This window comes from Hyperolius riggenbachi, chromosome 7 (assembly GCF_040937935.1).
Source record: "Hyperolius riggenbachi isolate aHypRig1 chromosome 7, aHypRig1.pri, whole genome shotgun sequence".
Lineage (NCBI taxonomy): Eukaryota > Metazoa > Chordata > Amphibia > Anura > Hyperoliidae > Hyperolius > Hyperolius riggenbachi.
The window spans coordinates 307,170,944-307,191,451 of record NC_090652.1 but is presented as its reverse complement, the minus strand read 5'-3'; positions in this window follow the sequence as shown (position 1 = coordinate 307,191,451).

Below are 20,508 nucleotides of genomic sequence, written 5' to 3'. Positions count from 1 at the left end.
AGTTCATGGAGCTACTGAATCAAAACCAGCGGAACATCAACCTTACTTACCTGTGCAGCAGGAATGAGATTGCATTTCTTGATTTGCTGTTTAAAAGGGTTGATGGTGAGCTGCATACATCAACGTTCCGAAAGCCGACTGCCGGTAACACCCTCCTCCACGCCACCAGCCATCACCCTAGGTCCCTGAAAAATGGGATACCGATAGGCCAGTTCCTCCGTATACGCAGAAATTGCTCGCGGGATGTCGATTTTCAAAACGAGGCGATCGGGATGTATGATCGTTTTCGCGCACGAGGATACCAGCATGAGGTTTTGTGCTCAGGGGCGGAAAGAGCTATACAGACCACACGACGTAACCTCCTCTATGGAGAAAAAAGAGGCCAAAAAGCAAACATTGAATACCCGAGATATATTTCCCAATTTAATTCAAACTGGGCCAAGATCAGAGACAGTCTGTCCCGACATTGGTCGGTTCTAAAGGTTGATCCCCAGATAGGACCTGTAATTGGCCCATATCCCCAGATGGTTGCGCGACGAGCGCCGAATCTGAGGGACCAATTGGTTCACTCGGACCTTTTGCCGAAAACGAATTGGCTGAATAGAAGGGTACCGAATGGAATGTACAGATGTGGTGCTTGCACTGTATGTGAGTATGCAACAGTGGGCGAGACCTTCAGATCACCTCAACAACAAAAAGTTTGGAAAATCCGCAGTTTTATTAATTGCAATTCAGAATGGGTACTGTACTGCATTGAATGCCCGTGCCCAATGATCTATGTCGGAATGACGACTAGGAAGCTAAAGACTCGAATATCAGAGCACATAAGTAACATCAAATGTGGGAGAAAACTGAATGGAGAATATAGGAGCTCCCTGGCTGAACATTTTTGTGAGGTCCATGGAGGATCTCTGGCTGGTTTCAGTTTTAAGGGGATCTACAGACTAACCAACAACAGGAGAGGTGGTGACAGAGAACGGGTGTTGCTACAGCAGGAATGCAGGTGGATCTACCTGTTACAGTCCCTGTCCCCGAATGGCCTGAATCAAGAACTGGACTATAAGGTATTCTTGTAAAGGGTACCTGTGTAGACTTTCCGCAGTGTGTGTAAAATATGCAACCTTATCACTTTAAGAAGTGCGGCATGCAAGATGAGTGAGAGATTAAGGCAGGTGTATGTCTATAAGTGCCAGCACGTTTGGCTGACAAAAATAGCTAAAAACAGCTGAGAAAGTGACCCTAGTATCCTCAAATGCAGGCAGCGCATGGAGTAAAAACGGAGAACTGTTGTATAATCTGAGTATGAGACGCTGCAATAGTTGCCATGACAGCAAAAATGGGATTGGCGAAACAGCCGACAAATATGTATAAAGAGGGCATCTCCGCCTCCCCCTACGTCACACACTCTGATGAAGTCCGCGGTGGGCGGACGCAACGCGTCAGTGGGCGGGGTTACTACCTGCAATGTGTTCTGAGCGTCTCCGTGGATCATGAACTTTTAGCCGGAAGGGATAGCCCAAGTGGATTAGCACACCGCTACTCCCCCCTGCATTGCGCGGCCGGGTTGAGAGGCTGGTGAGCGAAGACAGCCCCTGAAAAGGACATCTGAGATATCTGAGAACTTTGGCTGGTGGCTGCGCGGCGAGACTGGTGAGGTACCGATTGCTGCCATCCAGCAAATTGTTGTGGCTGTACAAAGTACGGGAACCCTTGATGAGCTGAGAATTGAGTTCATGCAGCAGACCTGGCTACCTCTGTCTCCCCACTCTGATGATATCGTGCTCGGTACCGGTACCAGTGTGGATGAGGGATGTATGTGGTATGCTGGGATGTGATTGAACGGAGCGCTCCACATGTATTTTAAATGTTTTTAAGACGGTGGTGTTCTTTATATATGTGAGTACAATAAAGCAATTGATATATTGGTATCCCCAGGGTGGTCACATAATTTTTCTTTGAAGTAGTTACCGCAGATTCTTGTGACCTCCCCCTACTATGGTTGGTGTGGGACCGCAAAGCTAAGGGTGAGTTAGACAGTAATGACTTTGTATTTTTTTTTTTTTTTTTTTTTTTTTTAATAGGGACCTTAACCAGAAACAAAAAGTTGATTTTTACTTACCTGGAGCCAGTGGTTTAACTACAATCCATGGGGTCCCCAGGGAAAATTCGATGGGGTCTCCCAATGTACACACCCCTTCCCTTGTCTCGCCTTGATGACCTTCATGGCCCATCTCACAAGGGTCATAAAACAAGTGTGGTCATTGTGATCTTCACACCCATAACAAGTGCAGCCACAATAACACCTGATTTGAAGTATAGTCCTCTGTATCGGAGGAAGGGAAGGTTAGGAGTTGGGGGCCCCCGAAGCTCTGCCCCCCACTCCTGCAATCTCAGGTACTGCTTGACCTTAGTTATGCCCCTGCCTGGAGCTTCTTGCAGCCCCCACAGTCTATCTGGTTCCTTGCTTTTCTTCCGATCCACACCACTATGTAACTGTGACCCCATGCACTATCCCAGCCATGCACGCTTCTTCAATTCACAGTTTGTAAAACTTGTAACTGCACAGGCACAGATTGCTCCTAGCCATGTTAGTGCAACCAAGGAGGCGCACAGCCAAGGTCATGGGCAGTAGTCCCAGTGGCTCAGTAGGGGACCTTTACCAGGGCTGAGAGCCACAGAAGGCGGGAAGCTGGTTGAAGCCCCAGGTAAGTCAACATCAACTTTTGCGTGGTCATGCCACATAAAGTGGGCATGGTCATAAGTGGGGCCAAATGTACATGAACATAGCAGCGGCGTAACTTAAATATATTCAATAGGTAGTACTTCACATATATAAGCCCCTCACCTGGCTTCTGTCTTGTCTTCGGCTGGCTGGCCTGTGCACTGTACTCGACTGGCGGTTATGCTGGGCTGCCTGGCTGGTGGTGATGCTGTGCTGGCCTGGCTGGCGGTTATGCTGGGCTGCCTGGCTGGTGGTTATGCTATGCTCTGCTGTGCGATGCTCTGCTGTGCGGGCCTGGCTGGTGGTGATGCTGTGCCGGCCTGGCTGGGGGTGATGCTGTGCCGGCCTGGCTGACGGTGATGCTGTGCCAGCTTGGCTGGCGGTGATGTTGAGCTGGCCTGGCTTTGCTAGATGACTTGCTGGGGGTTTGCTGGGCTGGGCAATTTGCTAGGGGCATTTTAGGGGGCTTTGCTGGGCCGGGGGCTTTACTAGGCTTTGCTTGGCTGTATGCTTTGCTAGCCTTGGACCAAGACGCTTTACTAGGCTGTGGGGCTTGCTTTGCTGAGGGCTCTGCTTTGCTGGGCAGGGGCCCTGGGGCTTTGCTTGGTTGTAGATAGGTAGGTGCCTCCAGTATAGGTTAGATTGGTATGTTCTCCCAGTATAGGCTAGATAGGTAGGTGCCTCCTGTATAGCTTAGATAGGTGGGTGCCTCCAGTGTAGGTTAGATAGGTATGTTCCCCCAGTATAGGTTAGATTGGTATGTTCCCCCAGTATAGGTTAGATAGGTACGTGCCTCCAGTATAGGTTATATAGGTAGGTGCCCCCAGCATAGGTTAGATAGGTAGCTTCCCCCAGCGTAGGTTAGATAGGTAGCTGCCCTCAGCGTAGGTTAGATAGGTAGCTTCCCCTAGTGAAGGTTAGATAGGTAGCTGCCCCCAGCATAGGTTAGATAGGTAGCTGCCCCCAGCATAGGTTAGGTGGGTAGCTGCCCCCAGCATAGGTTAGATAGGAAGCTTCCCCAGTTTAGATTAGATAGGTAGCTTCCCCCAGCAGAGGTTAGATAGGTAGCTTCCCCCAGTATAGGTTAGATAGGTAACTTCCCCCAGTAAAGGTTAGATAGGTAGCTTCCCCCAGTGTAGGTTAGATGGGTAGCTTCCCCCAGTATAGATTAGATAGGTAGCTGCCCCAGCGTAGGTTAGATAGGTAGCTTCCCCCAGTGTAGGTTAGATAGGTAGCTGCCCTCAGCGTAGGTTAGATAGGTAGCTTCCCCCAGTATAGATTAGATAGGTAGCTGCCCCAGTGTAGGTTAGATAGGTAGCTTCCCCCAGCGTAGGTTAGATAGGTAGCTGCCCACAGCATAGGTTAGATAGGTAGCTGCCCCCAGCGTAGGCTAGATAGGTAGCTGCACCCAACGTAGATTAGATAGGTAGCTGCCCCCAGCGTAGGCTAGATAGGTAGCTGCCCCCAATGTAGGTTAGATAGGTAGCTTCCCCCAGTATAGGTTAGATAGGTAGCTGCCTCCAGCGTAGGTTAGATAGGTAGCTGCCCCCAGCGTAGGTTAGATAGGTAGCTTCCCCCAGCGTAGGTTAGATAGGTAGCTTCCCCCAGTATAGGTTAGATAGGTAGCTGCCCCCAGCGTAGGCTAGATAGGTAGCTGCCAACAACGTAGGTTAGATAGGTAGCTTCCCCCAGTATAGGTTAGATAGGTAGCTGTCTCCAGCGTAGGTTAGATAGGTAGCTGCCCCCAGCGTAGGTTAGATAGGTAGCTTCCCCCAGCATAGGTTAGATAGGTAGCTTCCCCCAGTATAGGTTAGATAGGTAGCTGCCCCTAGCGTAGGCTAGATAGGTAGCTGCCACCAACGTAGGTTAGATAGGTAGCTTCCCCCAGTATAGGTTAGATAGGTTGCTGCCTCCAGCGTAGGTTAGATAGGTAGGTGCCCCCAGTGTAGGTTAGATAGGTAGCTTCCCCCAGTATAGGTTACATAGGTAGCTTCCCCCAGTATAGGTTACATAGGTAGCTTCCCCCAGCGTAGGTTAGATAGGTAGCTTCCCCCAGCGTAGGTTAGATAGGTAGCTTCCCCCAGCGTAGGTTAGATAGGTAGCTTCCCCCAGTATAGATTAGATAGGTAGCTTCCCTCAGTATAGGTTACATAGGTAGCTTCCCCCAGCGTAGGTTAGATAGGTAGGTGCCCCCAGTGTAGGTTAGATAGGTAGCTGCCCTCAGCGTAGATTAGATAGGTAGCTTCCCCCAGCGTAGGAGGCGGGAGTAAGGAGGCGGGTGCGGAGCGGTGGGGGGGGGGAGTGGGCAGTTAAAACTCACCTCCGATCGCAGCCTCTATCTTCTTCCAACTTACTCCCCTGGCGTAGTTCGCATTGGTAACAGCTCCCCCAGTGATGACATCACAGGGGGTGCTGTAATCAAGGCGATGGACGCCATGGAAGGAAGCCGGAAGAAGATTCTGCGATCGGAGGTGAGTTTTAACTGCCCACTCCCCCCCCCCCCCCGCCGCTCCGCCCAGTGCCCCCTCCAGCCACTCAATCGATCCAGGGCACCATGGCAACAGGTTCGGGGGGGGGGGGGGGGGGTGTGCCCCGGATCAAAGGCCCTAGTGATACCGCTGGGGGTAAGTATCTGACTTTGTCTCCATGCCTCGGTTGAGGTTAAAAGCTACTTGTAAACTGAATCACAGTTCTCAACTGGTCCTTTTTCAGAGGGACTCAGGGATAGTCCTTCACATTGGTTCCCAAATCCCTCTGTGCCTCTATCTTGCTCGTGTGAGCAGTTATAGTTACCTATACCGGATGGCTTCCTCTCTTCCCCCACCTGCGGCTATGAACTTCCAGCAGGACTTCTGGGTCCTGATAACATCCGATCACATGATGTGACATGTGATTGAGACCCAGGAGACCGTGTCAGCGTTACAGCGCCACCCAGTGATGGAAGAGGGGTGATGGAAGAGATGGAATAGACTTTTCCATAACCCCTCTTCCACCACCGGGGGGGGGCGCTGTAATGCTGACACGGTCTTCTCAATCCCGATAACAAGTTATGTATATCATGTGATCGGAACCGAGAATACATGCCAGGGTAATATCGCCGCTGTGGTGGAGGAAGAAGAAGCCGATCCAGCCGTCTGGACAGGTAACTATAAAAACTCCCTGCTGCCCTCTCTGCATACCCTGCTGAGCCTGCCAGGGTGGGGGAGGCACACTTCCCCAGCAGCAGTAAAAATTCATCCCTGCAGACTTTATTTGGCAGTTAAAGAGTTGAAGAGGTGAGATTCCTTAGCCATCTGTCATTTGTGACTAGAGATGGCTCGAACCTCCGATTGATGCGAACTTCCGCAAAAGTTTGCGAACATGCAAACTTCCTCGAACCGCAAGAGACTTCAATGGGGAGGTGAACTTTGAAAACTAGAAACATTTATGCTGGTCACAAAAGTGATGGAAAAGATGTTTCAAGGGGTCTAACACCTGGAGGGGGGCATGGCGGAGTGGGATAGACACCAAAAGTCCGGGGGAAAAATCAGGATTTGACACACAGCAGCGTTTTAAGGGCAGAAATCACATTTAATTGCTAAATTGCAGGCCTAAAGTGCTTTAAAACATCTTGCATGTGTATACATCAATCAGGGAGTGTAATTAGTGTACTGCTTCACACTGACACACCAAACTCACTGTGTAACGCACCGCAAACAGCTGTTTGTGTAGTGACGGCCATGCTGGACTGGTGCGCACAATGGCCATAGTGCAGGCGATGGTGGTTTTCAAGCCCATATGATCTGGCTGAGGTAGCTGAATGACAGAACAACAGTGACTGAGTGTCCAGCTGATCGAATTTGGTCTGTCCAGCAACGACCTTATTATCTATCTTCTTGGGTCAGGTGTGCCCCCCAACACACTCATATAGCCGGCGGTCATTGCTTCATTGTGATACGCAAGCCCCTTCACAGCGGCAAAGTAACGATCACGAAGGGGAATTAACACATGTACATGCCTTTTGTTTTGTTGTTGCAGCTGCAGTGCAGCCAGAAAAATTAGGCAGGCATGTACATGCGCCAGAAAAATTATTATAGCGGCCGCTGCTAGCAGAGGCCTTAAAAATTTAGGAATCCGCCTGGAGTCCTGGACCCTGTTGGTGGTGGTGGAGAACACAAGCGGCCTGCAGGCAGAGATGCTGTGTGGGGACCGACTTAGTCTTGGGGCAGGTAGCCAGTCCCACGGCGTGCAGGCAGAGATGCTGTGTGTGGGGACTGACTTAGTCTTCAGGCGGGCAGTAGTCTTCCGGGATCCATGCCTCATTCATTTTGATAAAGGTCATGTACTGAACACTTTTGTGACTTAGGCAATGTCTCTTTTCAGTGACAATGCCTCCAGCTGCGCTGAAGGTCCGTTCTGACAGGACACTTGAGGCAGGGCAAGACAGAAGTTGGATGGCAAATTGTGACAGCTCTGGCCACAGGTCAAGCCTGCGCACCTAGTAGTCCAAGGGTTCATCGCTGCTCACAGTGTCTACATCCACACTTCAAAGGCCAGGTAGTCGGCTACCTGCCGGTCGAAGCATTGATGGAGGGTGGATCCGGAAGCGCTAAGGCGAGGTGTTGGACTAAAGAATGTCCGCATGTCCGACATCACCATGAGATCGCTAGAGCTAGTGTTGGGCGAACAGTGTTCGCCACTGTTCGGGTTCTGCAGAACATCACCCTGTTCGGGTGATGTTCGAGTTCGGCCGAACACCTGATGGTGTTCGGCCAAACCGTTCGGCCACATGGTCGAACTAAGAGCGCATGGCCGAACGTTCCCCGAACGTTCGGCTAGCGCTGTGATTGGCCGAACGGGTCACGTGGTTCGGACCCGAACGCGCTCTGATTGGCCGAACTGTCACGTGGTTCGGGTAAATAAATACCCGAACCACGTCATATCTCCGCCATTTGTCTGTGGGTTTAGCTTTGGGTAGGCAGGCAGGGTAGTTCGCGCTCCAGCCACGCTAGCCGGGGTCCCCCCAGTCATTGTGTCGCTGCTGGGAATAGTAGTACACCGCTCGCTCAGCCACACTATATAGCATTCTGTTTACTGCCACTCTGTGTACCTCGCTCAGCCACACTATATAGCATTCTGTTCACTGTTCTGTGTCTGCTGGGAATAGTAGTACACCGCTCGCTCAGCCACACTATATAGCATTCTGTTTACTGCCACTCTGTGTACCTCGCTCAGCCACACTATATAGCATTCTGTTTACTGCCACTCTGTGTCTGCTGGGAATAGTAGTACACCGCTCGCACAGCCACACTATATAGCATTCTGTTTACTGCCACTCTGTGTACCTCGCTCAGCCACACTATATAGCATTCTGTTTACTGCCACTCTGTGTCTGCTGGGAATAGTAGTACACTGCTCACCCGCCACTGTATAGCATTGTGCTCTGTGTCGCTGCTGGAAATAGTGGTACACTGCTCAGCCACACTATATAGCATTCTGTTTACTGTTCTGTGTCTGCTGGGAATAGTAGAACACCGCTCGCTCAGCCACACTATATAGCATTCTGTTTACTGCCACTCTGTGTACCTCGCTCAGCCACACTATATAGCATTCTGTTTACTGCCACTCTGTGTCTGCTGGGAATAGTAGTACACCGCTCGCTCAGCCACACTATATAGCATTGTGTTTACTGTCACTATGTGTACCTCGCTCAGCCACACTATATAGCATTGTGTTTACTGCCACTCTGTGTCTGCTGGGAACAGTACTACACCGCTCGCTCAGCCACACTATATAGCATTGTGTTTAATGCCACTCTGTGTACCTCGCTCAGCCACACTATATAGCATTGTGTTTACTGCCACTCTGTGTCTGCTGGGAACAGTAGTACACCGCTCGCTCAGCCACACTATATAGCATTGTGTTTACTGCCACTCTGTGTCTGCTGGGAACAGTAGTACACTGCCGCTCACTCAGTCACCCCATTACTATATAGCATTGCTGGGATCTGTAGTACTCTGCTCACCCACCCATACCATTGTACTGCCAGTCACTGTGTATATTGCTGGGATCTGTAGTACTTCACTCACCGTCAACCACTATATAGCATTGCGTACTCTGCCAGTCAGTGTGTATATTGCTGGGATCAGTAATACTCCACTCAACGTCAACCACTATATGAGCTCACCATGAGTTCCTCAGAGACCTCCGCTGTGAGCAGCACTCCCAACAACAGCAACAGCCAACGCCCCACGCAAGCTATAACATCCACCCCAGCAGCCAGTGGTCAGCAGCAGCCCTCCCCGGAGGAGAACGTTGTGTCCATCGGTCCGGCGCCAGAGCGATTATTGAGGGCTGCCATTGAGGAGATGATGGGGCCTGATGTGGAGGAGGAGGTCGGGCTCAGGCCAGCATCCCAAGTTAATGTTGAGGACGATGAGGGGTCTGTGTCTGGGGATGTTGGGGTGGCAGAGGTGGTGGGTGGGTCAGACTCAGGAGAAGAGTTGTATGATGACGATGATGATCGGGACCATCTGTATGTGCCTCAGAGTCCGACCCCGGAAAACATGTTGTATCGTGTGTTTAGGTACTAAAATCTGCGTTCCCACTTCCCAGTACTGCCCGGGTCCACGGATCCATATAATTTTTTGGGCAGCACTATCAAACTGTGGTACTATGAGTGAGTTGCCATGGTCCTTCTGTGCTGTCACACTCACCGTCTGTCTGCAGATGGATTGTTCAACACAGCTACGCCATCTGACATGTAGTCCTTGACCATCTTCTCCAGGCGATTGGTGTTGGAGGACGTGGAACTGCCCGATTGCTGTTCTGTGGGCTGCGCATGGGTGTCAGAAAATGTTCCCACTCCAAGGACACTGCCAATACCATTCCCTTTTGGGCACTAGCAGCAGCTTGTGTTCTTTGCTGCCCTCCTGGTCCTCCTGGGTTTGCTGAAGTCAGTCTGTCGGCGTACAACTGGCTAGAGAAGGAGGAGGATGTCAATCTCCTCTCTAAAGTCTCCATCCTCAAGGGCCTGCTGGAATTGTTCAATTTTTGACCTGTCTGACACTTTCTTCAATCAGTTTTTTAACATTGTGTTTGTATAAACTGGGTATAAACCCAGTAATTGGTGTTGTCCAGAATAATGAATAATAATGAATAGTGAATAATGCGCGGGCCGCGTTCAATGCAGTCTAGCATGAATTGAGCCATGTGTGCCAGAGAATCCTGCCAGACTCCCCTGTCTTCATGTTCTTGTGAGCGTTGTGATTGTTGTGATGCACCATATTCGTCACCAGCATCACTTTCTTCCTCTTCTGCTGTCCATTCCCGCTAAATTGTGGAAGTCCAACGTGCACCGCTCTGTCCCTCGGCAGTGGGGGCATCCAATTCCTGCTCCAACTCCAGCTGTTCCTCGTCCTGTTCTTTGTCATAGCTGGGACCAGCGTTTCCTGAGGCAGGTTGCCTGATGTAGGTATCATCACGCTGATCGTTTTCATCTTCAGATTCCCCCACTTGCATCATGCCAGCGGTTTCCATCTTCAACATTGATTTCTTCAGTAAACACAGCAGTGGTATTGTAATGCTGACTGTAGAGTTGTCACTGCTCAGTCACAAGCAACGTGGATTGCTCAAAATTTTGGAGGACTTGGCAGAGATCCAACATGGTGGCCCAATCAGATCCACAGAAGCTTGGTAGCTAGCTGCTAGAATGCGCCTCGGCACTGCGCAAAAGCGTGCTAGCATGTGCAGCGTAGAATTCCAGCGCGTAGGGAGGGACATCACCCAGCGAGCGATGGTGCGCTAGATTGAATTGCTCCTGCATCTCTTGGTGAGTCCTTCAGAAGCGGTACTGGACTTTTAAAAATGTTTTTTTTTTTCCTTCAACAGAAGATCTGCCACGTTGGAGTGAGGAGGACGCCGCCGACCCCGACACTAAGCTGAACCCCGGCGAACTCCAAGCAGAGGATCTTCAGGAACCCTCAAGGCTTTGAGCAAGCTGAGGAGGATCAGCAGTCCCGACGAGACCTCTACTCATATGTGACTGTGTGCAGTGGAGTAGAGCTCCCCAGAACAACCTCTCACTTGTCACTTTGTCACTGGTCACTTTGTCACTTTGTCACTTGTCACTTTGTCACTTGTCACTTGTCACTTTGTCACTTGTCACTTGTCACTTTGTCACTTGTCACTTGTCACTTTGTCATTTTGTCACTTTGTCAGTCACTTTGTCACTTTGTCACCGGTCACTTGGTCACTTGTCACTTGGTCACTTGGTCACTTGTCCAGATGATCTCGGTACACCTCCTGCGATTCAAATTCCTGCACACATTGCTCTGGGATTTGGGTGTGATGAATGATGCATCTAACTGGCCACCGGAGGCAATTAAGGCCTTCAAAACATTGAAAGCAGCTTTCTGTTCCGCCCCCATTTTGCGTCATGTTGAGTTGTTGACGTCATGTTCATCCTCGGCCTCGCCTTGCATTTCAGTGCGAGGTGCATTTTCCACAGAAAAAGGTTGTGAATCCGGGCACAACATTTGTGGCTGTTCCATTGACCTTTCACAGGTAGAAGATTGTGGGGGTGGGAATAGCTCCTCCGAATAGCCCATTGTGTCCTGAAAACTACTCATTGCATTGCTTTGCGCACGCATTTTTTTGTCCTCATGCAAGGCCTGAGTTGCGCCTGAAAGCGTGGCCTTCTCCTCCTGCGCCTCCTCCTGTTCCATCACGTCTGCTGCTGCTGGGTTAACGTTGCTGCCCGGTCCCTGTTTATTGAACCTCTTATCTTTATTACATTTATGACTGCATGGCGGTACAAAGCATGCTATCCGCACGCTTCTTGTCCTCATGCAAGGCCTGGGTTGTTGTGTCTCAAAGCGTGGCCTTCTCCTCCTGCGCCTCCTCCTGTTCCATCACGTGTGCTGCTGCTGCTGCTGGGTTAGCGTTGCCGGTCCCTGTTTATGGAACCTCTCATCTTTATTACATTTATGACTGCATGGCGGTAAAAAGCATGCTATCCGCACGCTTCTTGTCCTCATGCAAGGCCTGGGTTGTTGTGTCTCAAAAAGCGTGGCCTTCTCCTCCTGCGCCTCCTCCTCCTCTTCCATCACGTGTGCTGCTGCTGGTGCTGGGTTAGCGTTACCGGTCCCTTTTCCTGGAACCTCTTCTCTGTATTACATTTATGACTGCATGGCGACAAAAAGCATGTTACCTGTGCAAAGAAACATGACATTTTCCACATTTAAAAGACAGTTTTTCCTTTGAAATTTTACAATCAATTTTCTCAAAAACTATAAGCTCTTTTTCAAATATTTTTTTTCCTCTTGTACCCACTCCCAAGGTGCACATACCCTGCAAATTTGGGGTATGTAGCATGTAAGGAAGCTTTACAAAGCACGAAAGTTCGGGTCCCATTGACTTCCATTATGTTTGGAGTTCGGCGCGAACACCCGAACATCGCGGCGATGTTCGGCGAACGTTCGCGAACCCGAACATCTAGGTGTTCGCCCAACACTAGCTAGAGCGTCCTGTCCTTGCCTGCGTGGACATGGGAGAAGGTTTACTGGCAGTGGTACCTTTATTCAGTTATGCTGTGACATCACCCTTAAACGCACTGTAAATCATAGTTACCAGCTTGTTCTGCATGTGCAGCATCCTTTCTGCCTTCAGGTGAGTTGGTAACATGTCCGCCACTTTGTGCCTATACCGAGGGTCTAGTAGCGTGGCCACCCAGTAATTGTCAATCCCCTTAAGTTTTTTCATACTGGAGTCCCTCAACAGGCTGGACAACATGAGCGACGCCATCTGCACAAAGTTGGATCCAGACATACTATCCAACTACTCTTGCTCTACCTCATTGATGTCAGGTAAGTTCTCCTCCTCCCCCCAGCCACGAACAATACCACGGGAGTGTTGAGCAGCACAAGCCCCCTGCGACGCCTGCTGCGGTTGTTCTTCCTCCTCCTCCTCCAAAACAACACCTTCCTCATCATTTGACTCCTCTTCCCCACACAACTCTTTCTCCTCCTCCTCCCCCCCCCCACCTCTGTGCTGCTGCAGGTGTTGAGGAATCATCCGCTTCTGCTGAGAATTGATCCCACAACTCTTCCTCCTGTTCCTGTTCACACTCCTCCACAACTTGATCCACCACTCTACGCACGGCATGCTCCAGGAAGAAGGCATACGGGATCAGTCACTGATGGCACCTTCACTACAACTCACCATGTTTGTCACCTCCTCAAACGGCCGCATGAGCCTGCAGGCATTTTCCATGAGTGTCCAGTTCTTCGGCCGGAACATCCCCATCTTCCCAGAGCATGTCCTTCTACTGTAGTTGTAGAGACACTGGGTGACGGCTTTCTCCTGTTGTAGCAGATAGTCGAAAATCAGGAGGGTCGAATTCCAGCGAATTGTGCTATCGCAAATCAAGCGCCTCACCGGCAAGTTGTTTCTGCGCTGAATATCGGCCAAGCATGCCATGCCCTTGTAAGACCGCCTGAAATGCCCACACAACTTCCTGGCCTCCTTCAGGACCTCCTGTAAGCCTGAGTACTTAGACACAAATCTCTGCATTACGAAATTAAGCACATGTGCCATGCAGAGTAGCCAGGAGAGCTGCTCCAGTGTGACTCTCCGCTTTGACGCAAGACATGTCTAAGATGGCGTAACACCGTCGTACCTGGCATGCAGCATAGGCCCTGGGGAGCTGGGGCTGTGTAGCTGGAGAGGAAATTGCAGCACCAGTAGAGTTGCGCTGCCACTCAGCTAAGGAGGAGGAAGGAGGAGGAAAAGGAGGACAACAGCAAAGAGAATGTAGCAGGAGGAGTAGGAGAAGAAGGAGAGGAGGTGGCAGCAGGCCTGCCTGCAAGCCTTGGAGGTGTCACAACTAGGTCCGCTGCACAGCCATGTACTCCCTGCTTGCCATCGGTCACCGGGTTGACCCAATGGGCTGTGTAAGTAATGTACCTGCCCTGACCGTGATTGGCAGACCAGGCATCCATGGACCCTTGACCCAACGCTCTGTGCCAGAGATGACACTACTTGCCTTTCTACTTCACGGTACAGTTTGGGTATCTACTTTTTTGAGAAATAATTCCGGCCTGGTATTTTCCACTGCGGTGTTCCAATGGCCACAAATTTTCGGAAGGCCTCAGAGTCCACCAGCTGGTATGGTAACAGCTGGCGAGCTAACAGTTCCGCCAAGCCAGCTGTCAGACGCCGGGCAAGGGGGTGACTGGCAGACATTGGCTTCTTCCGTTTAAAGATTTCCCTAACAGACACCTGGCTGCTGCTGTGGGCAGAGGAGCAGGAACCGCTCAAGGTGAGAGGCGGAGTGGAGGAGGGTGGCTGTGATTGTAAAGGTGCAAGGGAGAAAGTGGCTGAAGATGATGCACCTGAAGGAGGAAGAGGAGAAGGAGGGTGGCTTTGCTTTTGTGTGCTGCTTTTCCTCAGGTGGTCTTCCCATTACAGTTTACGCCTTTTCTCCATGTGCCTTTGTAAGGCAGGTGTCCCTACGTTGGTGTTGGCCTTTCCACGGCTCAGTTTTTGCTGGCAGAGAGAACAGATGGCATTGCTCTCATCTGAGGCAGACACACAAAACATTTTTCACACCGCTGAGCCCTGGGGTGTGGGCACTATGGTGGCGTCAGCAGCTGAGGTTGAAGGGCATGTTGGCTGGCTGTCCATAGGTGGCGATACACGGTGCCGGACACTGCCACCAGCTGTTTCTGACAACGAGCTTCCCCTACTTCTTTCAGTAACTCGTCTCCTCCTACTCCTCTCTGACTCCCCCTCTGAACTGTCCCCCTGTTCATCTCCTCTATTGGGAACCCACGTGGCGTCCGTATCATCATAATCATCATCATCATCATCATAATCATCCTCCCCAGCTTCGCTTGCAGACACCTCCAAAACTTCACCAACAGCAGGTACTTCATCATCCTCCTCCTTACACCGTACGTCTATAGTGTCGCCTAACTCAGACATATGAGGTGGTGTAACTTGCTTAGCGCCTTCATCTTGTGGTAACAATAATGGATGTGAATCAGTGATTTCCCCACCAAAAAACTCCTGTGAAGTGTCAAATGCAGTGGATGTGGTGCTTGTAGTAGCGCTGGTGGCTGCGGAAGATGAGGTGTTCTGTGTTAAATAGTAATCCACGTCCTGACAATCTTGGGAGTTGATGGGACGTGCCTTCTTCTGAGCACTGTACTTTGGTCTAGGGCCACACAAAATCACGTCAGCACAACCTCGAACAGACCTGCTGGGTGGCCTGCCTCTGGGTCTGCCTTTCCTCTGCCTATTGTTTTGTCCATATTGGTGGGGGGGGGGGGGGGGGGTGTGAAGTGAAAAGTATGCACCACTGACTTGACTAATACAATGTGCAGTCACACAGGTGCAGTGAAAGGTATGCAGTGACTGGTATTACAATACAATGTGCAGCTGTCACACAGGTGCAGTTAAAGTGGACCCAAACTAAAAATACAAGATTTCAGAAATAAAATCTATTTTCTAAATTATAATAATATATAGCAGCCTTTTTTCAGCTGCATGATGACAAATATAAAATATTTTACATTTATTGGAGAAACCCCTCCCTTCCTTTCATATTGCCGGCAAATAATCCGGGAAACTGGTGGAGTAGATGGTGTCCAGCAAAGGAGGAATTGCTAATGGCTGCCACCTGTATAACCCTAGTTATGCAAAGAGGAGGGTGAAAAGCATGCACTGAAATGCTCATAGGCTTAAAGGAGTGTTTATTTATATTTGTAGGTACTGTGAACAATTATGCAATGACTAGTATTACAAATGTGCAGCTGTCACACTCACACAGGTACCGTGAACAGGTGCAGTGACTGGTATATAACACTGCTTGCGGTCATGTAGGTAGGTGCACTGATAAACAAGTTTGCAGTGATTGGTATTACAAATGTGCAGCTGTCACATACAGGTACCATGAACAGGTGCAGTGACTGGTATATAACACTGCGTGCGCTCACGTAGGTAGGTAGGTAGGTGCACTGAACAGGTAGGTATGCAGTGATTGGTATTACAAATGTGCAGCTGTCATACACACAGGTAGTCACTGAATGTGCTGGGCCTGGCTGGCAGTGGCACAGTAGGAATTACCAAGGGCCAGCAGCTGCGACTGACTGACAGGGCTGTATATGCAACAAGTGTCTGTGGGACACACACACAAAAGAAAAAAAAATAGATCACAAGAACAACATTAGCTCTCAAAAGAGCTGTTGAGGGGTGCTTTTTAGCAATAAGTATCAGCAAGGAGCAAGCTAACAAGCCTAACAAGAGCCTAACTAAGCTTTCCCTATGTCTCTGTGCAGCAAGCTTTCCCTTTTCTAATTACTGCAGCCACACGAGTGAGGGAAATGGCCGACGCTGCCTGCCTTTTATAAGGGGGGGGGGGGGGGGCTCCAGGAGGGAGTGTAGCCTGATTGGCTACCATGTGTCTGCTGACTGTGATGTAGAGGGTCCTAATGTCCCTAATGATGTAGTATAGGGGGCGGGTCGAACTCGCATATAGTTCGCTTTCGATCGAGATTGCGAACCACCGAAGTTTGCGTGTTCCTGTTCGAATGCGAACCGTTTGGGCCATCTCTATTTGTGACGCTGTTTACCCAATTGGAATATGTAATACTTCCTAGTTTATCAGTTCTCCTTTAATTCTCAAGCTTAACCCACAATGGATAGTCTCGCAGTGGCCAGCCAATGGCGGCTCGAAGGGGCAGCTTATCATGGTCACATTTGTGAGAGCCGTTTGGTTTTGATAAATGGAACTTCGGCTTCCTAATTAAAACGTGATTTATTTGAGCCTTGCTGCAGAAACGCTGTACATAACATTTAATTCAGAATGCTCATAGCACTGCATACTGACATTTACAAATTCTCTCATTATCATAACAATAAAATTGGGAACAATATTTTAAACTAAATGTTGCAGAAGAAAATTGTAATGAATATTTCTTTCTAAGATGCACAGCAAAAGAATTTCCATAAGTAATGCGAACAGACGATTTAAGATCAGGAGATCAGGAGACGGCACCATTTTATTTAAAGTGAAAGTGGTTTTCTTTTTCCTTTTAATGTATCAAATCAATTACCATATAATAAAAAAAGACAATATTTTGTAGAGATCACCTGCCAACTGACCCGTATCATGTAATAAAAGCACCTACTAAAAACGGCTCCCCATAAGACAACAATGCTAAATTATGCGATTACTGTATAAAAAGGGTGCCACATTCATTTAAAACATTTCTTTTGTTTGTAAAATTGTGTGCCAAAATATAAAACAAAACTATTGCTTGTTATCTTTAACTTTCATGTTCATACAAATGTATCGATTACAGTAAAGCCATTCTTTAACAAATAATCGTTTCGAAACTGTATAATTGTTTGTAAAACTGTCCCCCGTGCTTTCTCATGAAAATCGTTTACATTTCAACTTTGTTATTCAATGTTACAAATTATTGTTTTTATAATAAATTTAGCTAAACTTATATATAAAGAACATGTTTTTTTTTCTACTTTTGACTCCCCAATTATCATTTTATTTTATTTATTTTTTTAAACTTCTATATTAAACTAAAAACATAAACAATCGTATGCAAATGTATTTTACTCAAACAAAATGGGGGATTAAGGTTAGGTGCCATCCAGGGGAATTGTTAGGGTTAGGCACCACCGTGGGGGTCGTAGCGTTAGCCATCACCGGGGGGGGGGGGGGGGTGTTTAGGGTTAGGTACCACCAGAGGAAATTAGGATCAGGGTTTGGCACCACCAGCGGTGTTAAGGCACCACTAGGTGAGGTCTTAGGGTTAGGCACCGCCAGGGGGGGGGGGGGGGGGATCTTACGGTTAGGCACCACCAGGGGGCACTTAGAGTTAGGCATCACGGTGGGGTGTCTTAGGGTTAGGCACCACCAGGGGGCCTTAGTGTTATGAACCACAAGGGAACGGTTCAATGAGAATAGAGGTTAGGTTATAGTAAAATATCGAAAAGGATTAAAGATATTTTACTACATAAGTGAGGCAGTACAATAGCTGTTTATTTTATTAAACAATATTTTATCAGTTGTACTGGTCCTCATTTTAGTAAATGTAAAAATAGAGGTTACAGTGGAGTATACATATTAGTATATTAGTATTATAAACAATATTTTATGTTTATCATTTTACTTAAAGATAATTTTAATATTGTTTATATCTGGTGCCCTTTTTATATGGGGCCCTTATTATATGCACACCTCTAGTCCCACCCTCACCACTCCTCCAGCCACACTCTCACCACACTTCCAATCACACCCTCACCACACCTCCAACCACACCCTTACCACACCTTCAGTTAGACCCTCACTACACCTCCAGTAACACCCTCACCACACCTCCAACCAAACTTTCATCACACCTCCAGCCACACCCTTATCACACATTCAACCTCACCCTTACCACACCTCCAGCCCCACCCTCAACACACCTCCAGTCACACCCTCCTTACCCCACCTCCAGTCCCATCCTCACCACACCTCCAGTCACACCTTTCCAAAACTCCAAGCAGTCACACCTTTATCACTCCTCTAGTCACACCTTCATCACTCCTCTAGTCACACCTTCATCACACCTCCAGCAGGGCCAGATTTGGGGAAAAGCCACATAGGCACATCCATTGGGAGCTGGGGAAGCTGGGGCAATTGTTGATGCAGGTCCTTGAGTAGGTTGACATGTGCAAGACTCGCCCGTCCACTCCTTTGCCAGTTTACACAGGCCATCTCTCTAAGTTGTGTGAGCTCCTCTGAGGACAGTCAGTGTCATGGCTATGTACTCTGTAATGTGCTGCAGAAGATGTCAGTGCTATATAAATAATAATAATAATATAGGACTTTAGACTATGACTATGGTAGGGATTAGATTGTGAGCTTCTCTGAGGACAGTCAGTGACATGACGATGTATTCTGTAAAGTGCTGCAGGAGATGTCAGTGCTATATAAATACATAATAATAATATGGTAGGACATTAGACTATGACTATGGTAGGATTAGAGTGTGAGCTTCTCTGAGGACAGTCAGTGACATGACGATGTATTCTGTAAAGTGCTGCAGGAGATGTCAGTGCTATATAAATACATAATAGAGCTCAGCTTATAACAGACAATAAGGAACCACCACCATAGTCGCACAAAGTGGCACCACAGTACACCAGTAACACATGCTCATCAGACACCTATATCTTCTGGATCAGCTCTAAGAATAATCCAATAACAAGCCCATACATAGCAGAGAAAGCACAAAAGATGTAAAATGTGAATAGAATAATAACCTACTGATCAGGTAACATTCGCTTCAGACGCATTACTGAAAAGCTACATCTACAGGTCACACAAGGCGTAAGAAAAATTAACATGAGAAATCTTCTTGGCAAGTGTAATAATAGCAGTCATGGGGCTTGATTCACAAAGCAGTGCTAACTGTTAGCACGCCTGTGAAAACCCCCTTAGCACGTCTAAACAAGCTTTTCGCGCATAAAACTTTACGCACGCAAAACTTTATGCGCGTAAAACTTTACACGCGTACTGCACAGAGTGCAGGGCGCACCGCGCGAAGTGCCCATTAAAGCCTATGGGACTTAGCGCGCGTAAAACTTTGCGCGCGTAAAACTTTACGCGCGCAAAGTTAGCGCGCGATCTGATTGAAAAATCCGGTGCTAACCTACTTAGCACCCTGGTTAGCACGTCTAAAGACTTTAGACGTGCTAAGTAGGTTAGCACCGCTTTGTGAATCAAGCCCATGGGCTATAATAGAAAATATGTAAATGGTAGCAGCCATGTATCTGTATTATGGCAATATAATAATAACAGCCACAAACAGAATCAAATATAACGGGACCTGGACAAAAACTTTCATCACACTAAAATACAAAAGGAACTGAATATCAATGGCTTATGTTGCATCGTTCAAAAAGAGTCCCCTGTTTTACTCACCTAGGGCTTCTACCAGCCCCTGCAGACGTCCCGTGCCCTCGCAGTCACTCACAGATCCTCCTGCCCCCCACCGCCAGCTAGTTTCACCAGGGATGGTCGTAGTCAGTCAACTTCGCTACGCTGGAACTACTCGTATTTTTACGCAAATACATTTCGCAATCTACGGCTATGTAATCAGAAACTTCACTACGTTTGCATTCCGTAGACTACGTGTTGAAATACGCAAGCTTTGCGTAGTGCGTAGCGTAGTTGATGCGACTGCTTCTGCCCTTATGCGGAAACATTTCCGCAATAATCTTCAACCTATTTGCAAATATCAACTAATATAAGCGTACATTCCACCTTCCAATGCGGAATTGTATGCGTATAAAAGGTCAATAATATTTCTGCGCATGCGCAATGATCAATACATACGTCAACTACACGTAGCGGGCGAAGCTTCGCATAGCGGGACTACGACTACGCAGAAATGCGTACGTGTAGTTCTTAAACTACGTCTACGAACTACGATGCGTAGTTGCGTACTACGACGCGTAGATTCACGCTGGCGTAGTTTACGAGCAACCCTGAGTTTCGCTTCCCTGACAGGCTTGGCCACGCGTAGCCTTCTACTAGGGATGCTCACCGCGTTCCGCGGAATTAATTTTTCCGTGATCCTGGACGGAATTTGGTGGTTCCATTCTGTTGCATCGGAACGGAATTGCTATAGCGCTATACTGGAAATTCCGTGGAACGATGCAACTATGCGTAATTCTGGCAGAATGCGGATTTTTGTACGCCAATCACAAGGAAGCCCTACGTGTTCCAGTCCGCA